General features: G+C 43.2%; 1 protein-coding gene across 2 annotated transcripts in view; it reads right to left on the bottom strand.

Moving 5' to 3' along the window:
• The window catches only part of LRRC3B (leucine rich repeat containing 3B), an 80,651-nt gene that overhangs the window by 45,601 nt on the left and 22,079 nt on the right, over window positions 1–12,971 (bottom strand). Inside the window, exon 2 of one of the 2 annotated variants that reach the window (XM_036267126.1) lies at window positions 10,402–10,488. The exons of the other annotated variant lie outside the window; for it this stretch is intronic. The gene's annotated coding sequence lies outside the window, so the exon portion shown is untranslated. The remainder of the gene's footprint in view (window positions 1–10,401; window positions 10,489–12,971) is intronic. 2 annotated transcript variants of the gene reach the window in all.

Genomic DNA, 12,971 nt, shown 5'->3' with positions numbered 1-12,971 from the left:
CATGGAGCAAAGTCACCTTCCTATTCCACCTCACCACCAACCTCAAATTGCCCTGTGCAATCATGTGATTAAGAAATCCCTGGAGAGTATTATGCTAAGTGAAAAAAGCCAATCAGAGAAAGACAAAAACCACTTATCTGTGGAATATAATGAACAAAATAAGCTGATGAACAAAATAGACTCAGAGGCATAGGAAGGAGTATGGTTCAGACTGACAAACCTCAGAGGAGGGAGGCCAGGGGGAGGGATGAGATAAATCAAAGAACTTATATGGATGTATGTGCAACCAATGGACATAGAAAACAATGCCAGGGATGAGGGGCGGGATAGAAAGAGGTTGTCTGCGGGGAAAAAGGAGAAATATCTGTAACAAAAATAAATAAATAAGAAATAAGCTTTTGTTGTGTTTGGGTCATAACATGTTTGGGTCAGTCTGTTTAGCACTTGGATTATCTTGGCTATGATGCACAACCAGTCCCACATGCTAGCTCTTCAGGGTGGTAGCAGCAGCCACATACCCCTTGCTCTGCTTCAGAAAGACTATCAAATCTATCCCTGCAGTGATTCCTCAGGACACCCATTAATCACTGAGTCACAATACCCTGGGGAGCAGAGCAACCAGACACAGTCATTTGGAGGCAGTGTAGAGAAATAGAGGAGATCAGGCTTTGTGAACAAACCTTAGTTCCAAGTCCAGTTCTATTATTCACTAGCTGTGCAAACTCTGGCTGGTCCCTTAGCCTCTCTGATTCTTGGTTTCCTCATCTATAAAATGGTGATAATAAACAGCAATAATGTTGTGGTGAATTTTAAGCTGTTTCACAACTTATATGATGTGCTTGGCACAGACCCTGCCCCACGAAGGATACTTGGTAGCCTATAAGCGTTATTTATACATATTTAGCATGTGCCCTGCTGGCCTTTCTTGTCACAACACCACAGCTTGAATTGTAGCTGAAGGGAATATGGGTTGTCAATAATGGAGTAGAGACATGAGCTCTTCTTCATCAGGTATTCTAAAGAGGACGCAGCTTCGGAAGATGGTTAAGACAATTAACAAGATAAAGGTAAGTGCTATTGATGCAAATAGGAGAGTTGAGTTTAACAGAACAGAAGCCTATTTGTCTCCAGCATGACTGGATCTTACTAATAATCCGAGGTCAGCCTGCCAAACATGATCTACTTATCTGCAGAATGCCTAAGTCATACAGTCGTAGAAGGCTCTAGATTGGAGTTCACCAATAGTCTACACAAACAAAGCACCTGTAACTCAAGATACAGACAACATTAAGCCTCTAAGAGGATTTAAGAGAACTCAGAAGGTTAAAAAGAGTTACGTGTTCTTGTGTGTCTTATGTGTCACTGGCTTTAGGATAGGGTCATAGTGTTTGCTCTGTGACTGCAGGATGATTTCTTTCATTGTATCTTTGCATAGTCATTTTAAAACTTGACTTTGTAAACTTCCCATTTACTGTAGTGCTGAGTGAACATAGCACAGACCTGCAGACACACACATGGACACCACAGGGCTTCCATTGCTGCCAACCTAATCAAACCATCACCAAAATAAAATGAGCCCATATAAAATAAAAGCCATGCAGCACACCATTTTCAAATTCCATGGTATTCCAAATTCTCATGTTACTCAATATTGCATCTTCAGAATGACAATCTCTAAATTCAAGTATATTTAGTGACATTATATGCTACCCGTTAAATTCATTCACATTGAGAGCAACTACATCCTTCCTGGGATTATCAAACCATCAGGAGCTGCCTTTTCTGCAGGCAGAATAAAAGGGGATGATTAGCTCTGATGGCACCTTCAAAGATTCCCTGTTGTGATTTTTACTGTGTTTCTCAGCCACGTCCCTTGCCAGTATTTTAGCATTAAAGCTGATACGTGGCAAACTGACTCCATTCTCTGGGGTAACACTGACAAGAGACTCATCACCCCCCTGCACAGTCGATAAGGACCAGTGGCCAAAGACGGGGTGTAGCTGCCTCGCGCTGTCTCATTTCCACTCCTCTTCTTCATCCTCATGGCCACCACTCTGCTTAGTGCTGCTCTGTCTTGAGCCCCACTTGCAAATCTTCCCTTTTCAAGAAGACAGTAGGCCTCAAACTCTGAATTACTGTCAGGTGAGAGTATCTCACAAGAAACAATTTTGTTTTATTTTTATAGTATTATTTTCTAAGACTAAAGTTCTATGTATGAAAAGTGATACTAATTTTCCATTAAGGGTTATAGAAGTATTAGATAGATAGACAGGTAGGTAGGTAGGTAGGTAGGTAGGTAGGTAGATAGATAGATATAGATAGACATTCTTTAAAGATATATTTAAGTAAAAATAAGTCAATTTGAAGAAACATATTAGGAAATTGTACACAAAAATCATGAAGAGGTAAGGTAATAACTAAAGCTAGAAAAAGTCATTTTAAAGCAACATTATTCTCCTAATGTGATATAAGTTTATAGTTTCTGCTTTCTTCTAAGCAGTTTATACACACTGGTGCTGTGTTCATTAAAAAATAAATAAACAAAACACCTTTTCTCTGCAATGGTTACCTTTGTCTATGAAACTACACATCGATTGCATCGGCCTGGCATCTGGCCCCTTTACAGCGTGTTCTCCTACTCCCTGATCCTCTCCGGCTGTCCTCCATGCCTCCAGGCCACAGCCCAGAAGAACATCGCACTGGCTCACCACACACGTTCTTATCTCTGTTTCTGCTTACATTGTCTCTCTGCCTAGAACACCCTCCTTCCTCCCTGCCAAAGACACCTTCGCTTTTCTCTGCTCCAGGCATCTCTGCAATGCTCTTCAGCATTTATTATACCTTATTTTATTTTACAACTATGTATCCAAACCTTGGGGGAGATTTATAAAACGATCGAAGCCTTCATCCCAGCCTTAGGAATTCTGTGTGTAGAGTATAGCCTGGGCCTTGGAGGATTTTAGACACTTTCCAGGAGCTGCTAGTATACAGGGAAGTTCAGGAACCTTTGCCACAGACACTTCTGATCTTCTCAAGGCCCCTGCTTGGGACCGTCAGCTGGTTGTGCCTGTTCACCTTGGCACAGGTGGGATGGCAGTAAGGAGCACTCAAGAGCCCATTGCAGCACTTTAAACAGGGCTGGGCCCGGGCTTGCTCCGGCACACCCACATCTCTGATGAGTTTCCCATCATGCTTCTAGCGCATTACTGTGCAGGTCATTCGAGACAGATCATCAGAAACAGAAAGGCATCACAATAAACTCAGCCCGGCTGTGGGTGGCTTCTGCATCTAGGAAATGTATCAGCAGGCTATTTTAGGTTGCTACTTAGACATGTCTGGTGCCACCAGGTGTGGACACTGTAGACTCCTCCAGTGTCCACACGGTATAATTCATGTCTCTGTAAACTAAATGCCGCCAATTAGATGAACCATTTTTTCAATGTGGTATCTTTCAGAGTGACTGCGCTTAATACTTCCTGACACACACATGGGTACAGTCTGTTCTCAAAAACAAACAAGAGTGAGTTTAAATGGGTAACATTATAGGTCATAGACAAATCTAACACCTGGCCCTGAGCTGTAATCAGAGAAATGATTTAAGAGCCTAATACATCCAGCATGATCAAGAGTTCTCAACATCACCGCTGAATTTCAGGTTAGCTTACTGTCGGCTTTGTTTATTGTGAGTACTTCCTTCTGACAGTTTACAGGTTTTGTTTTATACTCCGCCTCTCTCAGCCTCCCAGAGGCTTAAATCAGTGAGAAATGACATGTCAGTTTCTCCGAAAACATTATTAATGACAGACCAATTTCTGGACTCACATGTATAACCAAGCCCATCTTGGAGAATATTTCAAATCAGTCTTTCTGCCGTCTTTGTGACTCTGCCTGTAGAAAAATGACAGAAATTCTAGATCTCATGGAGAAACCATCCCGATAAAACACAAGTCAGCCAAACTGAATGTCAGAGAACTTCAAGTCACCTTCCTTTCATTAATTCCCACTAATACCCTCTTCCTCCTCATTTTTCTCTTACCCCACCTATATCCCTTCGAGTTGATTCCTATCCACACTTCTAGGCACTTTTGTTCTCTCTTCCTTAGTATATCCACTGACATCTTGCTCATTGTATTATCTCACAAGCTCAGCCTGTGGTTCTGGGTGACCTCCCCCTAAGCATGCATCTACTAGGGATGTTCTCACCCCTTCACCTCCTCCTTGACGTTGGCCATGCCTTGCACTGGTCACAAGTGAAAACAACTCCTTCCAGAAAACAGATGCCAGCCAATTAAGGATACAGGCTGACGCCATAATACAAATGTGTGTGTGTACGGATCAGAACTGGAAAGGCAAGAATCTAGAAAAAGTTGAAAATATTCTATAATACTGTCAAATTTAGGGAAATGCTCTGTCTACTTTCCTCAGTGTTGTTACAACTCTGTTATGTTGGTATAGCTGTGTTCGTTGAATTTTAATGGTTTAAATAAAAGAGTATGCCCTTTAAAATTTTTCTGTCTTAAAGTATCTGAAACATCTACGAATCGCTTTTAAAAAGTGGGGTGTGGGTGAGGGATTCAAAATGTGAGACAAAATCAGGAGCCCCTTTGCAGAGGCATCCTCAGTCCACGGACGCTTGAAACAGCCCACCTTTTCACACAGCTGGGTCTGGACTGAAGGGTTCCTATCCTGCCCCCCCCCAGAGGACCTTTATTCTGGCGGAACTTGAGCCGACCCTGGTCTCCTACCCCTCTGAAGCTTTGCATTTAGTTCCCTGGCTCCTCCGAGCTCTTTGGTTTGCTGCTCAGTCCTGCCCCCCCTCACAGCTGGGCGGTGACACGGAACACTGGCCAGCAGCGGGTGCTGGAAGGGGTCTGTGCCAAAGCAGGCAGGCCGTGAGCCAGGCAGAGGCTGCCACAGAGGCTGGGCTCTGCCTCCCGACCCCAGCTGTCCTTCCTTCCCGGGCCCGGGGAGGGGACATGCCTGGACGTTGTCACCTGCTCTTCTTTAACAGGGCATTTGATCATTTTTACTACGCCGCCACCTTCTGAGTCGGGTTTGCAGGCCGAGTCAGTGGGTAAGGAAGTTGGGGTACTTTTCCATCTACTTCAAGAACACCACACTCTTCAGGATAGGCAAAAAGCTTCTTCACCCATCGGAAGGTCTGTTCAGGTGTCTGTGGGGTGTATGACACTTCTCTCATTCATTCATTCATTCATTCATTCATTCATTCATTCATTCATTCATTCTTTCACTCAACTAGTATTTATTGAGTGTTGATTCCGTGTCAGATGGCCTTAAAGGTGTCCAGGATACAGCACTGATAAAGCAAATTTCCTGACCCCATGGCTGAGACTAGCAGAGGAGACAATACTGACAAGTGAACATACACTCACACACACTCACACACACTCACGTATAATACATCAGGGGTGGTAAGCGCTGTGGAGAAAAACAAATGGGTAAGAATGACAGAGTAGAGCAGGCGGGCATAGGGGTGTGACTACATGTCTCAAGTGTTCTCAGAGAAAGTCTAATAAGGTGACATGTACAGCTGTGGAGAGCCTTGTCTGGCGACCTGAGAAACTGTTCTCCAGCAAAACAAGCACATCTGATGCACGGGAATTCTTACTAAATATGCCTCTAGGAGTAATCACTTTTTTAAAAAAAATCCTCACCCAAGGATATTTTTCCATTTATCTTCAGATAGAGTGGGAAGGGGAGAGAGAGAGAAACATCGACATGAGAGAGACACATTGATCGGTTGTCTCCTGCACAACCCTGACCAGGGCTGGGACAAACCACAACCGAGGCACATGCCCTTGACCGGAATCGAACCCACGACTCCTTGGTCCATAGGCTGACACTTTAACTGCTGAGCCAAACCAGCCAGGGCAGGAGTAATCACTTTTAACATACCCCTCCTCTATATGGAAGAAATGATTTTCCGTGATAATCACGAAATGGAACAAATATATGTCGTGTATAAACTAAACTGTGCACTCACCGCACAAAATCACATACTTAGAAAGAAGTATCCAAAAGTTAAGCACAGACAAAAACCACAAGTGGCCGCAGAATGGCAGGATTAATGTAACTCAAGGCCTATTTATTTGTACAATCACTGTGCTCTACTGTTTGTTCTAAATCAACTATTTAAATGCAAGAATACATGGTACCACGGGGCTAGACCCAAGAGCTTGGCCTGAAGCAAGAGAAAGATCCAGAACCATTGCTCTTTCTTGTTGAGAAGAAATGGAGGCAGTGAGTGCCAGTCTGAATAACTGAGACTCCTCTGAATTCACTTCCGTGTAGAACACGGCATTTATTCAATAACAACAACAACAACAATGATAGCAATAATGTGCTCATTGGGTGCTTACTTATATTATTAAAATTTAACAGTAACAGAAATGCACATTTTAGGGAGGAATAAGTACTCTATTACTGACATTGCTTAGAAATGCTAGTGTTTGGTGATAAGAAGCAAAACAATTCTTAGTTGGTTTCACGATAGTTTTAAATTCTTTATGCACCTGTTGATTGCCTGCCCCACAGTAAGCGACTCCTACTGCCCCACCTTAGATAGGCCACTTATGGGGTGAGCTGGGTAACCCTCTCTCCTTATTTCTAGACATAGCATGTTCCTGCCTCCAAATATGCTTCCCACTCTTTTAGATGGACCTTTCAGATTCTGAACACAACAACCCACATTCTGGAAGTAAGTGATCTGATATGGTTTTTGATGCTCAACAGAAAACCTTATTTGACTCTTAAGTCAGACAGAAAAAGTCAAGAAGCATACAATTTCATTCATATGTGGAATTTAAAACTGAAAGCAACAAATGGACAAACAAATAAACATAGACACAGACAACAGTATGGTGGTTACCGAGGGGAAGGGGGGCATGGATAATAAAGGGTAAAGGGAGTCAAATATATGTTGATGGAAGGAAATTTGACTTTGGTTGGAAAACACACAATGCAATACACAGATGATATATCACAGAACTGTACACTTGAAACTTATATTATTTTATTCACCAGTGTCACCCCAATAAATTTAATACAATAAAAAAAGAAGAAATGAAAGCCACCTAGAATTCCTGTTTATTAGAAAGAGGCTTGTCTCACTTTTGGGAACAAATAATAGATATTTGCAAAATATCTATCATGTGTAAGATGGCAAGCTAAGAAGTGAATAGAGGTACACAAAGTTATGAATCACAGCCTTGGACTGTAAGATATTCAGTTTCAGACACCGCTTATAAATGGGGGAGGGGAAAAAAACAGAGCAGCCCTGGCCGGTTTGGCTCAGCGGTTAGAGCGTCGGCCTGCGGTCCGGAGAGACCCGGGTTCGGTTCCCGCTAAGGGCATGTACTTCGGTTGCAGTTTGTCCCCGGCCCTGGTTGGTCGTGCGGGTGGCAGCCACTCGATGTGTCCCTTCACGTCGATGTTTCTGTCTCTCTCTCCCTTCCTCTCTCTCCCTCCCACTCTATCTGTACAAAAAAAATGGAAAAATATCCTCGGGTGAGGATAAAAAAATAAAAAAATAAAAAAAACAGAGCAAATAAATTCAAGACAAAAAGGCTTATTCAAAAGGAAGGATTATTTTAATCAGAGGTGGTCAAGCACTTGCATAGTACTTGATCTAGAAAGCATACAATAGTATTGAACAAGTAAAAAGAAAGGGGAGGGAGAAAGTCTTAAGCAGAGACTACATCAGGGGCATAGGAAATGCAGGGCACGTTCCGAGTCCATCGATAGTGTGGGTGAGGCCCAGCATGAGCACTGAGATGCACCATGAAATCTCTCAGGAGGAGGAGAGGGGGCTGTGCTTGGCCTTGAACGCCAGGTTGAGAATTGTGACTTAATCGATAGCTGAGAGTCACCAAGTGCTTTAAGCAAGGAAGTAACCAACTGAAAGTGGTATTTAGGAAAGTGCATCAGTGACAATATGAAGTAAGCTCAGAGGTAGAGGCAGAAAGTAAAGAACAAGCAAATCTGAGCACAGGCTGAACTGACAGACCTGAGCTGAGGGAATTCTCCTTCAAATCTACGGAGAATGCACAGCCTTGGGTCAAACACCATACAATTGAAACTCAGAGTTTGAATCTGTTATTTATTTTCAGGTTGGGGAATAGGAAGATAAGGGCCTGGGGGAAATTGTCACATCACCGGCATCTCGGAGAATCCTCTGCATGTGTTGACGTGCTGTTCTGCACTGAAGACGAAATGTTCTGCACGGAAGTTTCCAAAGAAACAGTGCAGGGAAGTCAGAGGGGCAAAGCCTTCTCTCTGAATCTGAGAGCTCAAATGTTATTTTCCTCACAAAAGCCGGTGGAAGCTGTTCATCCTCCAAAACAAGTAAACAAGCGAAAGAAGCACTTGTGTGATATTTCAAGGAAATTCCATCTGGGGGTCGGTCCTCCCTGGGGCTGCCTGACCTTGAGTTAGATGAAACCCTTGGACCCCTTTAGGAATTTAAGATTCACCTTCTATTTCTAATTATTTTCTTTCTTTCTTTTTTTTTTTATCCTCACCCGAGGACATTTTTCGGTATTTTGTTCTGATAGAGTGAGAGGGAGAGAGAGAGAGAGAAACATCGACGTGAGAGCGACACATCGAGTGGTTGCCACCCACACGACCCAACCAGGGCTGGGGACAAACTGCAACCAAGGTACGTGCCCTTAGCGGGAACCGAACCCGGGTCTCTCCGGACCGCAGGACAACGCTCTAACCGCTGAGCCAAACCGGCCAGGGCTCTAATTATTTTCTTGAAAATATAGGAGCTTCAGGAAAAACAAAGAGAGAGAGAGAGAAAGAGAGAGAGAGAGGTGTTTCAACAGTCTGAATGGGCTGTATTTCAGGGCTCCACTTACTTTGTGATTTCTCCTGTGCTAATTAATTCACCTCTCCTCTTTCAACAAAACTCCCTACAAGAAATCTTCAGTAGGAAAATACCCATTCTTATTTTTGGGTAGTCTAAAAGGAGAAATGTAAGTTTAAGAGGCTCTAGGCAGTCAGTGTATTTATCTTTTTTACAGATCATGTGCTCATTTTAAGGCATGGCCCATATTACACATTTGGTGTTTCAATACTTTCACTCAAATAAAAAATAACAACAATATAATTAAAATATTTTTGAATCAAAATCCTGTGCTATAAACTTTGTTTTTTGTGTTTTTTTTTCTTTTTTTCAGTAGATATGAGTATTTTTGTGACGGTTTCTCTTGGGAATTTAACCAAAATATCCCATGTCCTAAGAGGTGTGGGCAGGATTGAGGTCCTCTCAGGAGGGAAGAGCAGAAGTCAGATTGGATGTTCACTCTCCATTTTTTGTTTTTGTTTTTTATATATCCTCAGTCGAGGACATTTTTTCTTTCATCTTCAGATAGAGTAGGAGGGAAAGAGAAATATCGATGTGAGAGAGACACACCGAGTGGCCGCCACCTGTATGATCCAACCAAGGCCGGGGACACACTGCAACCGAGGTACGCACCCCCAGCGGGAACTGAACCCGGGTCTCTCTGGATCGCAGGCTGACGCTCTAACCGCTGAGCCAAACCGGCCAGGGCGGCCACTCTCCTTTTTGAACTCAGGTTACAAAAGTCTTATACTTCAAAATAGAGGGAGATGATACATTTTGAGAGCCACAGGTGAAGTAATTCTCCCCATATTCAAAATTTGGTCTCATTTTCTTAAATTAGAAATTGCAATTTCCACTGACACTTAAATAACTCCTTTTAATTTCTTGGAAAAACTGAGATGGGGAAGGGAGAAGCCACAGCGCCTTGAAAACTGTGTCTCCAAGGTGTCAGCCAGGGAGGGGTTCCCCCTCGGAAATCAACACAGTTTGCTGCCTGATTCAGCCTCCATCAGGATAATTTTCTCACTTGTAAAAAACACATCTTTCTAAACATCATCAATAACGGATTGAGATTTCTGAAACCCCCCCCTCCCCGTTCCTTTCCCTCCACAATTTAAATCAAGCTCTTTCAAAGCCAACATACTACATCTTGATTGAAGACTGAAAGGTTATAAATAGTAAAGGTTGAAAATTTTCCTCAAAGGTAGGTAGACGAGACAAAATTTATTTCTACTGTCCGTGGGCAGGACGTCCCTGGCTGCTCATTATCAGCACTGTCCTCCTTCATCACAGAGCTACTGTCTTAAAGAAACACAAGGGACACAAACGGGCCATCACTGTGCCTGTGGCACCACCATGCTTGCCACCAAGCGGAACCTTCTGCATCTGTTTCCCGCCTCCTCCAAACCAGGCACAGGATGGCATTTTCTTTAAGCCTAACTTGGCACAGGAAATCTGTGTGGAGCTTGAGTGCTCAATCCAGTCTCCCTCGGATGCTGGGCATGGTGGACAGGCTGCGTGCTCTGCGTACTTACATCTGTCAACTCTGCGCCGAGTACCGATTTCCCAGCTGGCGAATTTTTCATCTTGCTTCAAATCCCTCCAAGTTTCATTTGAAATGTCTGTCAATGAAAGGTATCAGGAGGTAAATTACGTGTCAGAACAGCGAGACCTTTACAGAAAATGCCGCGAGACTGTGACAAGGACACTTCAGGCTGGGGCCATGGGAAGGGGTGCTTCATGGATGAGGTGCAGAAGGCTTAATAATAAGTTTGGTTAATTTCCAAATGACTCTCCGAAACCTGTATCATCTGATGTTCAGAACAGCCATGCAAGGCTCTTCCATCTCTCAGGGAGGTCCCAATAACTTCCATGCAACAAATATTTATTGAGCACCTAATACGTACCAGGTGCTGGTACACCCACAGTCACCAAGGCCTCTGCCCCCATAGAGCTCAGGGTTGAAAGGGGGAAACAGATAATAAAAACAAACTAATACACCTCAAGGTAACTTAAGACAGTGAGAGGAGCCTTAAAGAAAACCCATCGGGGTGATATGTTAGAGGGTGGGAAGGCTGCTCTTAGTGGTGGTGTTTGAGCCAAGAACTAAAAGTGAGTAGAAAGTCTTGCAGTGATCTGCGGGGAGGGTCCTATCAAGCAGAAGGAAATGCACGTTCAGCAGCTTTGCAGCAGGACTGTGTTTGGCCTGTGCCAGCATGACTGACAGGAGCTGAGGGACAGAATGGTAGGAAGGTTCTCCTTGAGCATGTGGGGCCATGCATGAAGAAAGAGGGTAGAGGAGAAGGAGGAAACGGGGCTCATATTTGCTGAATGCTTACAATGAGCCAGGCCTTGAGCCAAGTTCACACTCATAGGTGGCATTGGCGGGGACTCCAACCAGGTTCTCCGACTCTAAATCCTACAGTTTTATACTAATAGCATGCTGCCTGGCCCACACCCTGCCATCTGGAAAGCCAGCTTTGGTTCACCCAGGTGGAAACGGGAAAGAGAAGGAACGTTGATATTCGGAATCCTATCTCATGAGTGATTTTATATGAGGGGCATATGTTGACCTAATTTTTAGAAATTGGAATTTCTCTAATACTAAGAAATATTGTTTCCACTTCATAGCCTTGGTAGCCTCTGCACTGGAGAATCAGCTGGCGGATTCTACACTCTGGGGTAAATTGGATCATGACAGATAAAATGTAATTATCAGATGTAACTGAAAGGTGACTGAAAAAGAAAAAAAATAATAAAACATATTTAACGCCTCCAGGAAATGAATCCAAAGAGACCTTGATCTGTGTCTGTGTTACAAGGAGATTGCAATATAGTTCTTTCCCTCACCCTCTAAGTAAGTTTGAATACTCTCTCCATCACTGTTTTCACATGAACCCAAATTGCTTTAGAAACCTGTCATATTGAATTAGCCAAAGCAGATAGTAATTCAGAGGGGTGCCAATGTGGCATTATTGAAAATTGCCAGTTGGAAGGCTTCCTTGCAGCATTATTCAGGAACAATAACTCACTTTCATCACCATGTGTCAGTATGAGCAAATGACGAGCTTTCTGGGTTTGTGAATTAAACTGCCTTAAAAGTCCATCGTAAAGATGGGAAGTAAGAGAGAACACCTGCATTCATCAACAGGAGAACAGAGGAACAGCGGCACACTCATGCGTTGGGCCCACTCCGTAGCCACTTGGCATGAGATACACCAGAAACACTGACCCTGTGGCAGCCCAGCAGAATAGTCAGGTTTCAGAAGATACTTGACCTTGACATCAGGGGCAAGCTTAAAGGCTGGGGGAATTAAGAATAAACAGCAGAGACATTTAAAATAAAATAACTCTTCCTTGTGATACTAACGATCGATCATCTCTGAGAAGCTTTCCACAACCACCCTGCTTCAGCACCCTCTGACACGTTATTCTCATACTTCTGTTTTGTCTATAAGACTTAGCAATTTTTCAGATCGCCTGATTCATCTCATTAGTTGCTTGGCTACCTCTATCCCTCCCAATCTAGAACATAATCTCCATGAGAAGAATGATTTTAACCGCCTTCCTCCACCGCTAGGAACAATACCTGGACCATCGTAGGAACTCAATAAACATTTACTGAAGGACTTTTGAATTTGCAAAAATCTTATTATACCAGAGCAGAGGCTATTCTGTAATAGTGTTGTTTTATTAGCTGTAATAGTAAGGCCTATGCAAACTAGAATCCAGGCAGACACCATGACCCATTCGTCTTCGGTTCTACTGGCTTTATGTCTCCTGGCGTTGGCAGAGGGGGTATTGATGGTGGAATAGCTGTGGAGTTATTGTGGGTCTCTGCACCAATGTAAGCATGCTCCTTAGTAGGGTCAAGAAAAACATTATCCCAAACCACGAGCAAAACAAAAAGACAACCTACTGAATGGGAGAAGATATTTGCAAATGATACATCTGATAAACGGTTAATATCCAAAATACATAACAAGAAACTCCTATAACTTAACACCAAAAAATAAGCAACCCAATTTAAAAAAAATGGGCAGAGGACCTGAATAGACATTTCTCTAAAAAGAACATACAAATGGCCCACAGATGTATGAAAAGA

Source organism: Molossus molossus, unplaced genomic scaffold (genome assembly GCF_014108415.1).
Source record: "Molossus molossus isolate mMolMol1 unplaced genomic scaffold, mMolMol1.p scaffold_m16_p_18, whole genome shotgun sequence".
In the NCBI taxonomy this organism is placed as follows: Eukaryota; Metazoa; Chordata; class Mammalia; order Chiroptera; family Molossidae; genus Molossus; species Molossus molossus.
Note: the sequence above shows the minus strand (reverse complement) of the source record. Positions and strands in the feature narration are given on the sequence as shown.